The sequence below is a fragment of the Triticum aestivum genome, chromosome 4B (assembly GCF_018294505.1).
Source record: "Triticum aestivum cultivar Chinese Spring chromosome 4B, IWGSC CS RefSeq v2.1, whole genome shotgun sequence".
In the NCBI taxonomy this organism is placed as follows: Eukaryota; Viridiplantae; Streptophyta; class Magnoliopsida; order Poales; family Poaceae; genus Triticum; species Triticum aestivum.
In genome coordinates this window covers 597,678,777-597,697,270 of record NC_057804.1, presented here as the reverse complement: position 1 = coordinate 597,697,270, position 18,494 = coordinate 597,678,777, and the positions used below count along the sequence as shown (strand labels likewise).

The following is an 18,494-nucleotide window of genomic DNA, read 5'->3' as shown; positions in this document are numbered from 1 at the left end:
CATGCTAGTTGGGTGATTATGAATTTAAATAATGCTTGTGTTGAAGTTAGCAAGTCCCGTAACATGCATGTATGGTTAAAGTTTTGTAACAAATTTGAAACATGAGGTGTTCTTAGATTGTGCATCCTTATGAGTGGCGGTCGGGGACGAGCGACGGTCTTTTCCTACCAATCTATCCCTCTAGGAGCATGCGCGTGGTGCTTGGTTTTTGATGACTTATAGATTTTTGCAATAAGTATATGAGTTCTTTTGACTAATGTTGAGTCCATGGATTATACCCACTTTTATCTTTCCATCATTGCTAGCCTCTTTGGTACAGTGCATTGCCCTTTCTCACCTTGAGAGTTGGTGCAAACTTCTCCGGTGTATCCAAACCCCGTGATACGATACGCTCTATCACACATAAACCTCCTTATATCTTCGTCAAAACAGCCACCATAACTACCTATTTATGGCATTTACATAGTCATTCCGAGATATATTGCCATGCAACTTTCCACCGTTCCGTTTATCATCATGACATACATTACTATTGTCATATTACCTTGCATGATCATGTAGTTGACATCATATTTGTGACAAAGCCACCATCCATAAATTTTCATACATGTCACTCTTCATTCATTGCCCATCCCGGTACACCGTCGGAGGCATTCATATAGAGTCATATCTTATTCTAGTTTAGAGTTGTATTTCATGAGTTGTAAATATATAGAAGTGTGATGATCATCATTATTAAAGCATTATCCCTAAAGAAAAAAAAAGGAAAGGCCAAAGAAAAAAAGAAAGGCCAAAAAAAGGCCAAAAAGAAAAAAAAGAAAGGCCAAAATGAAAAAAGAAAAAAAGAAAAAAAAAAGAAAAAAGAAAAAAGAAAAAAAAGGGGGGAAATGTTACTGTCTCTTTTCCACACTTGTGCTTCAAAGTAGCACCATGTTCTTCATATAGCGAGTCTCATATGTTGTCAGTTTCATATACTAGTGGGAATTTTTTATTATAGAACTTGGCTTGTATATTCCTACGATGGGCTTCTCAAATGCCCTAGGTCTTCATGAGCAAGCAAGTTGGATGCACACCCACTAGTTTTTTTTGTTGAGCTTTCATACATTTACTAGTAAGATGCCCGTGCTACGCTACGGAATCACAAATGATCAGGTGGACATTGTGCACTTAAGTGTCAGGGGCCTATTGGAAAATAAAGGATGCATGAAGACATTGATCACGGCGATACTCTATTGATGATAATTACACACTGAGAAAAATCAGACATATGGTTTCCAATCGATGAACCTCCTTGTCCAAGCCAAATATTTTCTTCTCCATTTTCACCTTGCCAAAGAACAACAATAAGCACCCCACATTAACCTTACCTCAATATCAACGGTGGAAGAACAACAATACCAATATTTGTCCCCAAGATTTGTGCAATGGAAGTGTCATGACTACAGATTTACCCCTTCGGTTATGGGCTCAACCTTGTAGCACATATCATGTTCCTTCACCCGCCCATGACACGCTTCATCGTCCCTACAAGAACAATGCAACATGCCGTCCAAGCATAAAAGATAATGGTAAATGATGTCTCAAATGAATTGATTTGTAACATTCCAAACCACCTTGCATGATTTGAAGAAAATTAATATAATACAACATAATGGTATATGAAGCATAGTGCTAAGCGTGTTGTAGTCCCACAAACATATCGCAATTAGCAGCTAGCCAGGAGAACTCGCATGAAAACACAAAATATGGATAAACACACTTGGTACATAAGAGAGTATATACAAGTTCGAAAGTGTTGCATGTGCATGAATAATTGGCGGTGTTTATTCATATAATGCAAATTTCTGACAGGAGCACAAGAAAAGCAAAAGATAAAACACAGAATGGTCAGGGGACACTAAGATAGACTACTATTGCAAAATGATGTGTCGTGCGTTGGCCTCCTTGCAGCATTGGCTTTGTTAATGGCAAGGCATGCGAGCATCAGGGCTGACAACTCTGAACTGTGACAAATGCACAATTGCACTGTCACCAGATCTCTCAAATCATCAGCATGACCAGCGATCTCTGGTAGATATAATCATGTACAACCTTAGGACAACTACTGCAACAGAATTGCGGCTATCCTTGGAACAACTGTAGAAAATAAAACAAGTTATTATGTTACCTTTCATACAATATTGAACATTGCTCATTTCATGGCAAACCAAGAGTTAAATGTAAAGATAATGGGCAAAAATTAATATATCCGAATAACACACACTGTTGCTTGAGCATACACTTTCAAGAACAAACAAGAATGAAGTAGAAGCGTTCGACTGAATACTTTCATAAATACGCACAAGCATGTATCTACATACAGCTCCACCATGAAGAGAACAAAATATATCAGGCTGGTTCGTGCTTAGTTACATACCATAGATATCTATGTGACATTGAATCATTTTCCATTTGCAAAGCATGGTATACCCTCTTTTAGTTGTTTTCTCAAAACATTTGTGCCCACAATATTAGCTCTTGAGCTCCAGCTTCATCTATCTTCTCACCTAAAATAACATCAGGCAATCAGTATTGCTTATATATAAACGGTCTCTAGTGTATTTAGATAAAGGAAAAAACAAGGAGCCTGTAGAGGGTTTGTAGTATATTTAGGCCAAGGAAAAAACTATGAAATACACTTGCAGTACATTTTGTGCGGAGCAAATAAACAAAATGTAAAGCAAAAGATGCTTTTGAATCGTATGAAGGGGTTAGTGCACAAGTACATACATATGAAAATATTAGTACTGGACTACTTGTAAGTTCCTTAACCAGGTTTCTGCATAGAAAAATACTGATAACAGACAGCAAAGAAGCAAATATTCAGGTTGTGGCCAGGAAAATTGGACTGAAGAAGTGAAAATATTGGAGAGTTGCATCTCATATTCTCTATCCCATGAACACACCACGCCACAAGCTGATCAGATTGCAGACATAATTTTGTGGCACAGAGAGTTCAAGTATCAGCTGCTGGACGACAATAGGTGTCAACTGTGACTTCACTTCCAGGTCGGTTGCCAAGGAGAATAGCTTGTTGTGGAATATGGTTCTGAAACTGAGGGCAATCAGACATGCTTCTCCACATACGCACAATCTGAAGTCAAAAAAAGTTATGAACATAAAGAGACATAAGATATAACTAACACAGAATTAACACTTTATTAGAAACGAAGGAATTCATAATTAACAAGACAAACACTGCAGACACAACATTTTGCAATGATAATTTGGTAATGCATCTGTCAACAATGAAAGTGATACAAGAGGCATACGTCACAACTACAGTCTCACACAAAGAGGCAAGTACTAATTTTTCTCTCTCTAGGGCATAGGCCAACCATGAACGGCAATAGAGCCGCAGTACTTAGGTGCTTGTGATGAAATTATATCAGCTATTGTCAGCAAGGGCACGGATAAATGTTACTTGCCGAAGTGCGTTACTTGTATCAGAAATTTAAAATAGAGATCATCGCAGCTCCGTACTGCTCAAAATGCTAGTTAACAAAATTTTGAAGCTCACCTTGCAGAAATACGAATAAGCTGAGGATATAATTACTCATGCATGAGCTTTGAAATGGTCAAGCATGTCCAGCATATAAACTTCCACTAAATATATTGTCCAAATTTGTAGTTCTATTATCCAGAACTTTATATACATTCTACCTGATTCTAGCCCATGCAGCTATGAACTGCCCTTATGTATTCGACCATAGAAATACAATAACCAAAACCTGATTGTCTATTGTGATCCAAATTCTAATCATAGGCGAGAAAAGATATACAGGTATATGTACCAAATATGTAGAGATCCATGCTGTTGTTCAACATGTAGCAATGGATGAGTACCACTTGTCGCCTTCATTACAGTACGCAAGGAGGCGAAGATGGTTGCCGTGGCAGAGCCTCGCCATCACCACTTCTTTTGCTAAATTACTTTTGCATTTTCTTGTGAGAGCACACTTGAAGCAATCGTTCTCCCTATCTACTTGTCTCCCATCAAGTAATTGGCCAGATTAATTATAAATTATTAAGCTATTGATTAGTCTATATCTCTAAGAAAGAGCTGATTAAAGTATTAAAGTATTGCAGGCCCTAAGTTCATCAAATAAGAAAATCATACGCGCTTGCAAAATTGGGGATAAAATAAATGTGTGTGTACCTGATGGAATCACAGCGGGGAAGTGTGGAGGTAGAACATGACAGCAGCGCCGTGGCAATCGTCGTCGGGGAAGACAACGCGAATAAACACCGGAGTACTCCTCTTCTGCCGTGGACGCTGCTGCTGTCCGTCAGCGCGCGAGGGACACGGCCAGTGGAGCGGATGCGGGCTCACACACTGGCATCGGCATTGGGCACGCCACGCCAGCAGCTCAACGCCTTGGCAAAGGCAGCCCGGACCTCCTGCTGGGTGGCCGTGGGCGCCGGCCTGGACGGCGCGGCCATCTTTCCCGGTGGGATGGTGCGGGATAGAGAAGAAGAAAAGATCGCGCTCGATTGTGCGGGAGATGGGCTCATCGGGTAATACTTTTCATGGGGACTGGCAAGACGAGAGAGTGAGAAACTTGGACAAGGCAGCAACCGCCGCCATGTCTCCCTCTCCGACGGCCTGCACGGCCAGATCTGGAAGGATAGACGCCAGGGCAAGCTCAATCCAAATCCGATCTTTACAACCTTAATTATCTACAACTACAGCAGCTATGCAGGAGACGTGACCCTCGCCCAACCCAACTCCGGCTTGGTCGCCGGGAAAGAGGAGGTAGGGGCCGACAGGGAGGAAATTTGGACCGGTTCTCGAAGAATCTATTTAGCGAGAGAAACCTCCAGAATATCGATGTCCTGTTTTGGATGTCAGTTCGGCACAATCCCAACATTAGATTCCAGATCGAACGGTATAGATGGTAGGACGGCAGGCACACCATCACCACCAACTCACATTTTTATAGGAGTAGAGATAGCTCTAGTGCATCCGTTATATGGCAATCCCTACTCCTCGTGTTGACATCAATTGATGGGCATCTCCACAGCCCATTGATTATCCTCGTCAATATGAGACTTTCTCCTTTTTGTCTTCTCCACACAATCCCCATCATTATTCTATTCCACCCATAGTGCTATATCCATGGCTCGCGCTCATATATTGCATGAAAGTTGAAAAAGTTTGAGATTATTTAAATACAAAACAATTGCTTGTCTTGTCATCGGGGGTGTATAAGATGGGAGCATTTTTGTGTGACGAAAATGAAGCATAGCCTTACTATATGATTTTGTATGGATGAACTTTCTTTACCCATGTTATTTTGAGAAGACATGATTGCTTTGATTAGTATGCTTGAAGTATTACTATTTCTTATGTCAATATGAACTTTTATTTTGAATCATTTGGATCTAAACATTCATGCCACAATAAAGAAAAACACATTGAGAATTATGCTAGGTAGCATTCGACATCAAAAATTCTGGTTTTATCATTCACCTACTCGAGGACGAGCAGGAATTAAACTTGGGGATGCTTGATACGACTCCACCGTATCTATAATTTTTGATTGTTCCATGCTATTATATTGCCTGTTTTGGATGTTTGTGGGTTTTATTTTACACTTCTATATCATTTTTGGGACTAACCTACTAACCGGAGGCCCAGCCCGTATTGCTGTTTTTTTGCCTATTTCAATGTTTCGAAGAAAAGGAATATCAAACGGAGTCCAAACGGAATGAAACCTTCGGGAGCATGATTTTTGGAACAAACATGATCCAAAGGACTCGGAGTGCAAGTCAAGAAGCAATCGAGGAAGCCACGAGGGTGGAGGGTGCGCCCCCCCTATCTCGTGGGCCCCTCGGGCGTCCACCGACGTACTTCTTCCTCCTATATATACCCATGTACCGCGAAACCATCAGGGGATCCACCGAAAACTATTTCCACCAACGTAACCTTCTGTATCCGCGAGATCCCATCTTGGAGCCGTCAACGGCACTCTACCGAAGGGGGAATCCACCATGGAGGGCCTCTACATCAACTCCAAGGCCTCTCCGATGAGTTGTGCGTAGTTTACCATAGACCTTCGGGTCCATAGTTATTAGCTAGATGGCTTCTTCTCTTTCTTTGAATCTCAATACCATGTTCTCCTTCCTCTTCTTGGAGATCTAATCGCTGTAACTCTTTTTGCGGTGCGTTTGTCGAGATCCAATGAATTGTGGGATTAAGATCAAGTTTATCTATGAGAAATATTTGAATCTCCTCTGAATTCTTTTATGTATGATTGAGTTGTCTTTGCAAGTCTCTTCGAATTATCGGTTTGGTTTGGCCGACTAGATTGATCTTTCTTGCCATGGGAGAAGTGCTTAGCTTTGGGTTCAATCTTGTGGTGTCCTTTCCCAGTGATAGCAAGGGTAGCAAGGCACGTATTGTATTGTTGCCATCGAGGATAACAAGATGGGGTTTAAATCATATTGCATGAGTTTATCCCTCTACATCATGTCATCTTTCTTAAAGCGTTACTTTGTTCTTATGAACTTAATACTCTAGATGCATGCTGGATAGCGGTTGATTTGTGGAGTAATAGTAGTAGATGCAGGCAGGAGTTGGTCTACTTGTCACGTACGTGATACCTATATACATGATCATACCTAGATAATCTCATAATTATTCACTTTTTTATCAATTGCTCGACAGTAATTTGTTCACCCACCGTAATACTTATGCTATCTTGAGAGAAGCCACTAGTGAAACCTACAGTCCCCGGGTCTATCTTTTATCATGTAAGCTTTCAATCTACTTTTAGTTGCATCTTTACTTTTCCAATCTATATCACAAAATACCAAAAAAATATTTATCTTATCATATTATCTCTATCCGATCTCACTTTCGCAAGTGGTCGTGAAGGGATTGAAAACCCCTTTATCGCGTTGGTTGCGAGTTCTTTGTTTGTTTGTGTAGGTGCGTGCGACTTGTGAGGAGCCTCCTACTGGATTGATACCTTGGTGCACAAAAACTGAGGGAAATACTTACTCTACTGTGCTGCATCACCCTTTCCTCTTCAATAAAAACCAATGCAAGCTCAAGACGTAGCAGTATACAATGTGTAGAAAATACCTGAGGAATTTTGACCAAGCATAGAAAAAAATTGCATAGAAAAAAGTTGCATATTTTAATGTTGTATTTCCAAAAATTTGTTATGTATTTGCAAAATCAAGTGAAAAAGAATTAGAAAAATCACAATCAAGCATTTAGTTTTTTAAATTTGTATAGAATTTCTTCTCGACGTCAATGATCCCCGCCCCGCATCCTCGTCGTCGACTCGTTCGCGACGATGTCTTGCTTCAGAGGCACCATGTCCGGGGGCCGTGCCGGGCAGGCACTGAGAGGTGCTACCTTTAGGGGCATGCATCTTCGTGAGGAACCCGGGTCCCGTCGTCATCCTGGAGATTCTTTGGTGGTGGGCGCATGGGCCACATTCGGTGCAGAGGCTGGCGTCCCCCGCGGAGGTGGTACATAACCGTGTCAAGGAGGAGGACGAGCATGTCCGTTGCTACATTGTTGTGTTGGACGTCAGGTTCTCCAATACATGGCAGGTTTTCCAGGGATCTCACCCGAGCTATGATCCCGTGATCGTTCCTTCTCTTCGGGTGTCCACCACGAGTGATGTTAGCTAGTGATGTTATATATATGATCATATTCGAGATGTATTAGTGATAATACTCAAGATGTATTCGAGATTATATTAGATAATATTCGAGACGATGTATTCGATATTATATTATTCAATAATATTCGAGATGATGTATTCGAGATTATATTCGATGATGCATATTATCTGGATTATTCGATATGTATATATATTATCTATTGTGATTCAGTTTTTCCTTATTGATTGCATGCATGCATTTTAATTTGAATACTAAATTGTATTATCTTTCTTATGGATTAGTTAAATAAAAGCTATGGACAATACCGGCAGAGAAGGAGAAGAGACCATGTTTCAAATCATATGCTCCCCGAGCCTAGATGAGAACGAAGAAGATGATGGCTAGCAATATCTGAACAATACCGGTGAGGGTATGATATTTGGTGAAGACGAACAAATAGATGAAGTCCAGTACAATGATGACGAAGGAAATGTTCTTCAAATAACAAAGACCGGTGAGGTATATTCATACAAGGCATGTGGTGATCATCACATGTTTTAATTGATTTGTATATATATTAACGAATCGATCTTTGTTCTTTTAGCCCTCTAGATCGAGTAAATCTTCTAGAAGCAGCAGAGCAGTTCGAGCCCAGCCAAAAAGTTGAAGGCTGGCGTCAAGTACAACATCGATGTCATCAAACCTAATGGCGAACCGCTTAAACCTAAGAAGAATGCGAACAAGTTCATTCATCAATGCGGAGTTATTGTCAGGGACCAAATCCTGATCTTCGTTCAAGAATGGAAAAAGCCAGCAAAGGGAGATCTAGATGTTACTTTTGTTGACCAAAGAGCAAAAGATCTGATTTGGGAATCGCTCATGTCACATTTCACCCTAGCAGATCATTTGTCATATGCAGATCTGAAGAAAGTCAAGAACAGTTCTCTTAAGAAGATGCCGATTGCATTCAACAACCACAAGAAAAATATATGGGCCGCGTACGTCAAAGCAGGAAAGCATACTCCAGAATTCAAGGGAACACTAGAGAAGGCAAGAGATCACTGGGATGCTTTCGTGAACTTCAAGGAATCCGAAGTAGCTTAGGTACGGTCACTAGTGCAGAACCGGGCTATATCCCTGGTTCGTAAGGGACTTTAGTGCCGGTTCTGTAACCGGCACTAAAGGGTGGGGACTAAAGGTCCCCCCCTTTAGTACTGGTTTGACATGAACTGCCGCTAAAGGCCCACCACGTGGCACGAGCCAGGGCCGGGTGTGGGGAGAGGTTTAGTACCGGTTGGTGTTACCAACCGGTACTAAAATTTTTGGGGGGTTTTGGTTTTATTACTTATTTTTCCTTTAATTTTGTGTTTTCCATTTAATTCTTTTTCGTTTGCTGGTATTTTACTATACTACATATTGTACACATTATGCATTAATATATAGTTTTTCCTACATGTAGCCTTCAGAGCCAATGGCATTTGCCTTGGTGCCTTCGGAGCACGTTGACAATTGGGAGTAGTTCATTGGGGCGGTAGCTCGTAGTAGAATTCCCCTTTGGGATCTATGACCTCGTCGAGCAAAGATCCTGCTATTTCCTCTTGTAGTGCTCGTATGTGCTCCACTGGTAGGAGCGTCTCCTGTATCGATTCAAACTATTAAGAAGGAGATCAATGTGCATGTGTATTAGTTATGTGACTAGATATCAATAATGACGTAAAAATTGTGAATAGTGTTCTGTGAAACACGTGTACCCATAGCTGTCTATCAGTTTTGGTCCTTTCGGACGTCATCATGCGAATGTTCTCGAAAACGCAGTATGCACACGTATCTCTCCCCTGCGCCTGCTTTAGGGCCTTTACGAGAATAGAATTTAATCAGATAATAATTAATCAAGCATGATAATTAATGGTATTGAAACTAGATCTAAAGAGATGCATGGTAGGTAGCTAGATAGTACTACCTAATTAATTATACCTTGGGTCGAAACCAATGCATCCTTTCTCTCCATTCGCGTGAAGCCTCTTTCGAATTCCTGAACTTTGCCCGAGCCCTGCCTGCCGGCAAAGAAAATGAATAAACAAGTTATTAAATAGTTGATATCTGGAAATGACGAACTAAAGAGGCCAACATATAGTTAATAATGATTGAATTACCTGTCGACTATCCCCTTCACGATTGTGTAGTCTGTCTTACCTTTAAGTAGTGAGTCCAGTATTTCAACTATTCCTTCGTCAACTTTAATTATTAACAAGATCCAATGGTAATTGCATGCACACACGTTTGCATGTCTTAATTAAGCGGGCATGTGCATAACACTCAAGAACTACCCTAAACCCTATACACTTAATTATTAACATCTAGCTAGCTAGTAAGTAAAAACAAAATTTGTAGTACAAGACAGTGTGACCCACGTGTAGTTGTAAGGAAGTAGTATATGTTCATTGGTATTGAGGCGCTTCAAGAACTCTAGCATGTTTTTCTCTACATCTGCTTTATACCATTCATATGTCCATGTTTCTTCATTAACGGTATTTGGGTCAATGAACCCAATGCCATAGCGTCCAACTTTTTTCATTTCATACATCTTCATCCTGCATAATACCACAGAAAATAATATAGTGAGGATAATTATAGGTAATGATCGATCAATGAGCACTACAGCTAGCTTGGGACTTGAATTGCAGAAAGAAATCACTTACAGAAAATAGCAACTGACGATGGATTTGTTGAGTGCGTCTTGATTGAATAACTGAAATAGTTCTGAATACTCAATGGACAGATCTAGCTTATGGAAGTAATACTCTTCCTTGACTTTCACCATGAGGCCCTCTCGATTATTACTCTTGCTAATTTTCATGCACCAATCATGCAATTGATACATTCTCGTTGACAGGTTCTTGACCTCCTCAGGCCTGACCAAAGGTTGGCCGCAGACATATTTCCATTTTATGTCCTGCTCTTTAAGCTTAGGCATGGGCTCAAACTCGAGGAGTTGTCCAACAGTGATAGCAAGGATTTCAACGTTCCGTCTATGTTCGTCGGTTCTTACCAGCTGACCGGCGCCGGCGTTGGTACAACAAGCGGGGGGATTGATTGCGCCACCTGTTCTCCTAGCTAGGGAACGGTTTTCCCGCATTTTTTGCCAGCTGCTTGGCTCGAGCTCGACCCCTTTTGTCGTGCTTGACGTGCCTTCCTGATTTGGCACTCATAGTTTGAGTCAACAGGCTTGGGAGCTATTGCTCACGCGATACGAATAAAGTGGTCAATCTTATCCTCAGGCACTTTCTCCCTTGGCGGCGGTACCAGTTTTGGTGCGAAATGGGCCTCCACTTGGGCATTCACTATGGCTTCGTTTTGCTCCTTGGTCATGTCGTAAGGCCTCTGCGGAAGAGGCGCGAGGCTTTTTGGACCATATTGAAATCGCTTGCCTCCGCCTGTACCTCCTGTACTTCCTCGACTTGTAGCACTACGAACCATAGCTATGGCGACTCTCTTCCGCGATTGCTGAGGCAGCGGAGACGGCTGATGCAGTGTCGGGCTTCGAGGAGGAGTGGCACGCGTTGGTGGACTTGGAGGAGGAGTGGCCTCACGTGTTGGCTGAGTTGAAGCAGGAGGAGTGGCCTCATGCATTAGCTGAGTTGAAGTAGGAGGAGTGGCCTCACGTGTTGGAGGAGCGGGAGTCGTCGGCTCCTCGTCACCTCCTGGGATGTCAAGCTCTAGCTAACGCGGTGTCGGTGGCCTTCGAAAGATGATGCAATCCTTTCTCCATAGGATGATACGATGTATGGCCTCTCCCAGTGTGTTCTCCTCGTCACCTCCAGGAATGTCAAGCGCTAGCCCTGAATATTGGTCCACCACCTCATCAACCACGACACAAGCATAGCCGGCTGGAATCATTCTGCAATGGTAGGTTGCACCGGGCGGATTTGTATAAGCAACGGCGTCCGCCGCCTTCACGGATATGTTCTTTATTTTGAAGTGTAGCTCACAGTTAGTGTTCTCCATGATATCATCCACAGGGTATCTATCCAGCACTGCGTCGCCTGGGGCGGAACCCATGCTGCTTCTCGGCATGGATGGGGCGGTGCTATCCAATGTTGGATCATCCGCTAGCTGCGGCCGCTGTTGAGACCCCGTTTCCTGGCTAAGCGAGTCGATCTGCTGCCGCTGCCTCTGCAATTTGAGTGCCAAGTCCGCGTGCGCTGATTCTAGGCCTTGAAGTCGTTCTGCTTCCTGCTTCCTCTGCTCGTCGTCCAGCTTTTCTTCTTCTCCTCCTCCATCTTCCTCCTCGCACGGCTTCTATAGTTGGCGTTCCACTCAGAAAAGCCCTCATACCACGGAACAACACCCTTGCTGCTACGTCTTGAGCTTGCATTGGTTTTCCTTGAAGAGGAAAGGGTGATGCAGCACAATAGCATAAGTATTTCCCTCAGTTTTTTAGAACCAAGGTATCATTCCAGTCAATACTAGGAAAATGCTTATAGGTAGACATTTAGCAGTAGCATTGGTTAGACACCCATCGCTACTTCTATTTAGCAGTAGCACCAGCTAGCACAAGCACTACAAGTGCACGTTAACAGTAGCACTTGATTTCGTAGCCAGCACTACTGCTAATGGGCCACACTCTCGGGCCCCCGTTGTAGCTTTAGCTATAGCGCTGGGCCGCCTACCCCACGCTGCCACTAAGCCCACCTCTCTGCTTCCCCCCGCGCCGGCCCGTGCACCACCCCTCCCATCACTCACACTCACACGCTCACACCAGATCGAATCCCAGTCGTCCCCCGATCCGTCCGCCGCCCCCGCGTCCTACTCGCCGCCCTCCCCGGTGCTGGCCCTCCTCCCCTGCTAGCGGCCCGCCTGCACCAGCCCTCCTCCCCTGCCGGCCGCCCTCCGCACCGGCCCTCCTCCCCTGCCGGCCGCCCCCCTGCACCGGCCATCCTACCCCGCCTGTCGCCCCCCCGCGCCGGCCCTCCTCCACCGAGAGGTATACTCCTCCTTCCTTCCTCCTCCTCCCTCCCTCCCTAGTTATAGTTATTAGAGAGTAGTTAATTTTTAGGTGTTTTAGTTGAATTTGTAGGTGTTTTAGTTAAATAATTTAGGTGCTTTAGTTGAATTTTTAGATGTTTTAGTTAAATTTGTAGGTGTTTTAGTTAAAAAGGTAGGTTCTTAGAATAATGTAGGTGTTCTTAGAATAATGTTGAATTTCTTTTAGGTGTTTTAGTTGTTTTAGGTGTTTTAGTTGTTTTAGGTGTAGTTAATAGAATTTTAGGTGGTTTAGTTGTTTTAGGTGTGGTTAACAGAATTTTAGGTGTTTTAGTTGTTTTAGGTGTAGTTAACAGAATTCTAGGTATTTTTTTTTACTTAAAGCAATTGTTGTTTTTTTTAGTTAAAGCAATTTTTCCTGTTTTATGCAAATTTGCAGTGGACATGTCATATTTTGAACATGTCACATTTTGGACTTGTCATATTTTTCCGGGTGGCCTATGTTTTGCTAGAAATGTCGATTCGTTTACGTTCTGGCAAATTTCAGGCGCTCGATTGGTCCTATTTTTAACAAAGGTCATGTCAAATTTTGCTAAGTGTTTATTAATTTTGTTTTCATAATTAAGCATTTTGTTCTCGACGTCGACGATGCCTATCCCGCATCCTCTTCGTCGACTCGGCGGAGGACTCCTGCTTGAGCCGAGGGGCCATGTCCGAGACTGGGCTCCGCCAGGCTGGTACTGGGTTGTGCTACCTTCTGGTGAGTGCAGCTTAGTGAGGAGCCAGCCCATCGTCGACCCAGAGCTTCTTTGGTGGCGGTCATGTGGGCCTGCATCGGTGGAGAAGCTTCAGTCCCCTGCGCAGGTGGTTCAACACCGTGTCATGGAGGAGAACGTGCACGTCCAGCACTACTTGGTTGCGTTGGGGAACGGCTGGTTCTCCAATACCTGGAAGATTATTTGGGGATCTCACCGGAGCTATGATCCGGTGATGGTTCCTTCTCTTTGGGTGTCCACTGCGGCCCACTGAACCTAGAGGAGCTATTATTCGAGATGTATTAGTCTTATCATATGATGATCTTTGCAACAAACTACTATATATGTATTCGATGATGGATTATTAATTACCTATTAGTTATTTGCTTATTGAATGCAAAAGATGGGCGCAGTTTGTGCTACAAACTACTACATATGTGTTCACGATGGATTATTAATTACCTATTAGGAAATATCTAACGACGAAAGGGAATTCTCTATGTGCGATTACTGCAAAGATAAGTGCGGTATTTGCGACAGGCCTCACCTGGTAGAAGGTCGGCGCTTCAGCATCAAGCTCCAAGAGACCTTCGATGTTGATACGGTATGCAACGATGACAAGTGTTTGTTTGTTATTTTTGCACGACTTCTCTGCTTCTTCAACGTGTAATTTCTGTCTTTTACAATTCGACTAGCTTATCCCATGCCATGCAAGGCGCTATGTCTTTGAGAAGATGGGTTTTGAAGATCATGAAAGCATGGAGACCAAGATAGTTCAACTAAGGACCCATCATGATTATGATTTTGCTGTAAAACTATACAATTCTGTGAACTCATCCAATTTTGGTTGCCCGAATTGGGAAGCCCTTTCCAAGGCATATGATTTTCATGAGGGTATGCTTCTCACCTTCGATCTTGGTGATCCTGACATCGACAAAAATGATATGACCATTTGGGTCCTTGTTGACACGCTTCCAGTTCTACCGCTATGTAAGTTTCTTAAACATATTTACTAAGTAATTTATATTGTTAATTTCAAAATATTTGACAGCTTATTTCCATTGACAGCTTATTTTCATTCTTCAAAAAATGTACGGAAGATGGTAGACAGAACCTACTACTACAATGATGAAGCACAATTAACTTATAAGGAGAAAGATGGTCTTATCACTTTTTTTACTAATCTTGAGAATTACAATAGCTATTATCGAATTCCTCAAAATTATGGTCCATATGTGCCACTAGTGCACGCAGTGTGCTACGGTAACATCAATGGAGATATCATGGTAAGAGTTTCTACTATTATGACATCCGTGCATCTTTGAACATTGCTAACTATATTGCTAACTACAAAGTTATTACTATGTTTTTGAACAGAAAATCCCGATGGATTGTGTGCCTCATCTGAGGTCGCGTTGAACTTATGAGCTTACGGCCACCACGACCAGGTCAGCCACAGTATCCACATCACTCTTGTCCATATCGGATTTCTAAAAGCGAGGAAGCCATGATAATAAATGATTGGAAAAAATGTTTCAACCATCGTAGAAAGCTACTTGGAAGCAACATTGTGCGTAGGCCAAGACTTGGAGACAGGATGATCTCCGTTCTTCATTATGGAGAGTTCAATTTCCTTAATGAAGAGTCAATGTCTATCTTGTTTTATGCTATTTTACCTAAGAGAGGGTAGAGTAGGTCCTATGAGAAGAGTAGGTCCTAGGTAGAATGTGTTATTATGTGCTATAATGTGTTAGAGTTGATGTGACGCCCCCGATTCAATCGTACACTAATCATGCATGCAAATGTGTACGATCAAGATCAGGGACTCATGGGAAGATATCACAACACAACTCTAAAAGTAAAATAAGTCATACAAGCATCATATTGCAAGCCAAGGGCCTCGAGGGCTCGAATACAAGTGCTCGTACATAAATCAGTCAGCGGAAGCAACAATATCTGAGTACAGACATAAGTTAAACAAGTTTACCTTAAGAAGGCTAGCACAAATTGGGATACAGATCGAAAGAGGCGCATGCCTCCTGCCTGGGATCCTCCTAAACTACTCCCGGTCGTCGTTAGCGGCCTGCATGTCATAGTAGGCACCTCCAGTGTAGTAGGAGTCGTCGTCGACGGTGGCGTCTGGCTCCAGGGGTCCAGCATCTGGTTGCGACAACCAGGTAGAAGGGAAAGGGGGAAAAGTGGGAGAAAAGCAACCGTGAGTACTCATCCAAAGTACTCGCAAGCAAGGAGCTACACTACATATGCATGGGTATATGTGTAAAGGGCCATATCGGTGGACTGAACTGCAGAATGCCAGAATAAGAGGGGGATAGCTAATCCTATCGAACACTACGCTTCTGGCAGCCTCCATCTTGCAGCATGTAGAGGAGAGTCGATTGAAGTCCTCCAAGTAGCATCGCATAGCATAATCCTGCCCGGCGATTCTCCCCTCGTCGCCTTGTGGAAAAGCGATCACCGGGTTGTTTGTGGAACTTGTCTGGGTGTGTTTTATTAAGTATCCGGTTCTAGTTGTCATAAGGTCAAGGTACAACTCCGGGTCGTCGTTGTACTGAGGGACACGGCTATTCGAATAGATAAACTTCCCTGCAGGGGTGCACCACATAACCCAACACGCTCAATCCCATTTGGCCGTACACACTTTCCTGGGTCATGCCCGGCCTCGGAAGATCAACACGTCGCAGCCCCACCTAAGCACAACAGAGAGGTCAGCACGCCGGTCTAAATCCTATGTGCGCAAGGGTCTGGCCCCATCGCCCATTGCACACCTGCACGTTGCATGGGTGGCCGGAAGCAGAACTAGCCCCCTTAATACAAGAGCAGGCTTATGTTCCAATCCGGCGCGCGCCGGTCAGTTGCTGACGTCACGAAGGCTTCAGCTGATACCATGACATCGAGTGGCCATATCTTTCCCGCGTAGTTGGTTAGTGCGTATAGGCCAGTGGCTAGACTCAGATCAAATACCAAGATCTCGTTAAGCGTGTTATTTTGAAGTAACCACGGACGCCGACCAGGGCCAGGCCCACCTCTCTCCTAGCTGGTCTCAACCTGCCCTGTCGCTCCGCCACAAGGTAACAGTCGGGGGCCGTCGGGAACCCATCCCACCTCTACCGGTATGGAGCCACCTGTCCTTCCAGCCCCCACATCGGAATCACTTGCGGGTACTCAACGAGCTGACCTGACTTTAATCACCATCTGTATAGTATATGTATGTAAAGTATATACCCGTGATCACCTCCTAAGTGATCACGTCCCGATAATATAGCAAAGCAGACTGACAAGAATGTAGGGCCAATGATGATAAACTAGCATCCTATATTAAGCATTTAGGATTGCGGGTAAGGTATCAACAACTATAGCAACAATGACAGGCTATGCAACAGAATAGGATCAATCGAAACAGTAACATGTTATATAATCTAATGCAAGCAGTAGAGAGAAGAATAGGCGATATCTGGTGATCAAGGGGGGGGGGGCTTGCCTGGTTGCTCTGGCAAGGAGGGGTCATCAACTTCGTAGTCGAACTGGGGTCACCGGCAGTCTTGGGGTCTACCGGAAAGAAGTAACGGAGGGGGAACACAGTAAATAACAGATCAATCAAAGCATCACAAAGCGTAACATGGCAATACGTGGTGCTAGGTGTGCCCTAACGCGGTAGTAAGTGATACCGATGAAGGGGGGAAACATCCGGGAAAGTATCCCCGGCGTTTCACATTTTCGGACAGATTAACCGGAGGGGAAAAGTTTCGTGTTCGCTATGCTAGGGATGTGTGGCGGACGAACGGGCTACGTATTCGGATTCGTCTCGTCGTTCTGAGCAACTTTCATGTACAAAGTTTTTCCATCCGAGCTACGGTTTATTTTATATTAATTTTTAAAGTTTTAAATTATTTTCTAAATTATAATTATTAAATTAATTCAAAATTAGTATTATTGCATCAGCATGACATCAGCAGTCAACAGAGGGGTTGACTGGTTAATCTGACACGTGGGTCCCACTGGTCATAGACTGTTTAGTCTAATTAGGATTTAACTAATCTAATTACTGCTTAATTGAATTAACTAGATAATTAGATTAATTAATTAGGATTAATTAATTTAAGTAATTAATTATAAATTTTATTAATTCATTTTCATTTTTATTTTTTCATTTTTCTTAAAATGTTCTCGGGCTGGGCCCCGTTTGTCATAGGGCCATTGGGCCGATGCGGGTTAGTGGGCTCTACGGGCGCCTGTGCGGGCGCTCGCCCGCAGGGAGCGGTGGGCGAGGCCAGAGGTTAAGGCAGCCGCGATGGCCAATGACGCGGTGACGTCGGTGGCGCAGGGGACCGAGTGCGGGGCCGGCGACGAGCAGGCCCGCGGGTGGCAGAGGAGCAGCAGCAGGGGGTGGACGCGGCCAGGGGCGGCGATGCGCGCCACGGGCGGGCGTGGAGGCCAGGGAGCGCCGGGCGGGGTGCCCGTGGGATGCACCGGGCATGAGCGGGGGGGTGGGGGGGGGTGCGCGAGCGTGTGTGCGCGCACGGCCAGGGCGTGGCCGGGCCATGATGTCCAACGGGGCAGGGGGAGGAGAAAGGAGAGGTAGCTTGGGGAGGCGCTCACAACGGGGCCGTAGGGTACATGGCAATGGGGCGCGAGGTGGGGGATGGGGACGAGGTGCGTTGAGGAGGCAGGCCAGTGGGGAGGAGGAGGCAGGCCGGCGAGGTAGACGACGAGGTGGCTCCGGCGAGACCCGCGGAGCTCCGGGTGGCGGCAAGGTGGAGCCAGGGACGGCGAGCAGCTTCGGGGAGGAGGCGAGGCGGTGAGGCAGCGGGGTGGGGGGGGGGGGTGGGGGGGCAGCACCAATGGGGACCATGTCGGCGACGGTGACGAGCGCGGGGGAGGGGCGACGGGGAGGGCGTCTTAGGTCTGTTCCCCCGATCCAGATCTGGATCGGGGAGGGGGAGAGAGCAACGTGGGGAGTGGGGGGTGTGCGGTCGGGAGTTAGGGTTTTCTGGGGTGGGGAATAAGGGAGGCCGGTTGGGCCAGGGGGAGGTGGGGGAAGCTGGGCCGGCCTGGCTGGAACATGGCCCAGTTGGG

At 44.5% G+C, this 18,494-nt stretch overlaps 1 long non-coding RNA gene across 1 annotated transcript; it reads right to left on the bottom strand.

The window, feature by feature from the left end:
* Window positions 1-1,767: 1,767 nt before the first annotated feature.
* On the bottom strand, window positions 1,768-4,939 carry LOC123089333 (uncharacterized). The gene is made up of 3 exons (XR_006442258.1): window positions 4,199-4,939; window positions 2,417-3,133; window positions 1,768-2,136 (listed from the first exon to the last, which is right to left on the bottom strand). It is a non-coding gene; the product is annotated as an uncharacterized lncRNA (long non-coding RNA).
* Between the last annotated feature and the right edge of the window lie 13,555 nt (window positions 4,940-18,494).